Below are 1,366 nucleotides of genomic sequence, written 5' to 3'. Positions count from 1 at the left end.
ACACACACACACACACACACACACACACTGGGAGAAGCTTACCTCTTATTGTTTATGCTCACCAATATTACATTAAAAGCTTATAAACAATGTACTCTAAGTAATAGCATGTAATGAAATTAAGAGCAAATCAAATATTTTGTTGCTCCTATAATTCCAATTTCAATGCATAATTTTCTTCAGCTCTAATGCTTAACCTAGACAAAACATCCATTTGAAATGAAATTCTGATGCAATGTATATAGATAAAGGAGCTAATATGAGTGTAGTTGTTTGTAAGGGGGTGGAAATGTCCTTTTATCATGACCATATAAAGGGCAAACCACAGTATAGCAGTTTTCAAGAGAAACTGTACTTTATTCCCATGGGGATATTAGTCCATAAAACAAATTTGCAGCTTATTTGGCAGCCTTAGCTTTTATCGGCCTTTTTAAGGGTGTTGAATGATTACCCAAGAGATCACACCGTAAAAATTGCAGTAGGGTAAAGTAACTCTATCCAGCCAGCATCTTTATTAGAACTTATAGGTGAATTCATTTAATCTTATTTCATATGTACCACATGGAGAATCCCCATTTAGAGATGGGTGGTCTCCTTATATGTGCCATTTTTGTTTCTCTAATACTTCATGGAGCCAAAATTGCTTATCCTTATCAATGCCATTGGCATAGGCTAAGTGTGAATAAGTCACTCTGAGAAAACAGGTTTCAGTTTCTGTCATGGCAAAATGCCAGCACTGTTATTTTTTACAGGCAACTTTGGGTCTAAGAAATTTAAGTTGCAGTAAAGTTATCTGATAATATTTATAACATTAACATACTTTCATAAATGAGAATAATGCTCTATTTTCAACAATTCTGGATAAATGAGTGTAACATGTAAAATAGAAAATGAAATATAACCCACATTAAGGCATCAACAGTATTTAAATCTGTTTTCCTTAAGCCATTTTCTTAATGAAATTTAATCTTTCTAGAACTAAATATAGAATTAAAAATTTTTTAGGCAGAACAATGATTCACCCCCAGTCTTCTATTTTACAACTGCATAGTTACTTGAAAAGATAATTTTATGGGTAACTAATCTAAATTATTAGCTGACAAGAGAACTGCTTTTTTGAAAAATCAAAATTTACAGTATTCTTGGGCTGGCCCGGTGGCGCACTGCTACAGTGCGCTGCTTGGGAGCGCAGCGGCGCTCCCGNAACTGCATAGTTACTTGAAAAGATAATTTTATGGGTAACTAATCTAAATTATTAGCTGACAAGAGAACTGCTTTTTTGAAAAATCAAAATTTACAGTATTCTTGGGCTGGCCCGGTGGCGCACTGCTACAGTGCGCTGCTTGGGAGCGCAGCGGCGCTCCCG

General features: G+C 35.4%; 1 protein-coding gene across 1 annotated transcript in view; it reads left to right on the top strand.

Annotated features, from left to right (window-relative positions):
- LOC103598363 (usherin-like) overlaps nucleotides 1–1,366 on the top strand; it is a 195,774-nt gene that overhangs the window by 144,382 nt on the left and 50,026 nt on the right. The gene's annotated exons all lie outside the window — the stretch shown is intronic.

Source organism: Galeopterus variegatus, unplaced genomic scaffold, assembly GCF_000696425.1.
Source record: "Galeopterus variegatus unplaced genomic scaffold, G_variegatus-3.0.2 Scaffold2586, whole genome shotgun sequence".
Lineage (NCBI taxonomy): Eukaryota > Metazoa > Chordata > Mammalia > Dermoptera > Cynocephalidae > Galeopterus > Galeopterus variegatus.
This window is presented reverse-complemented; position numbering and strand designations above follow the sequence as displayed.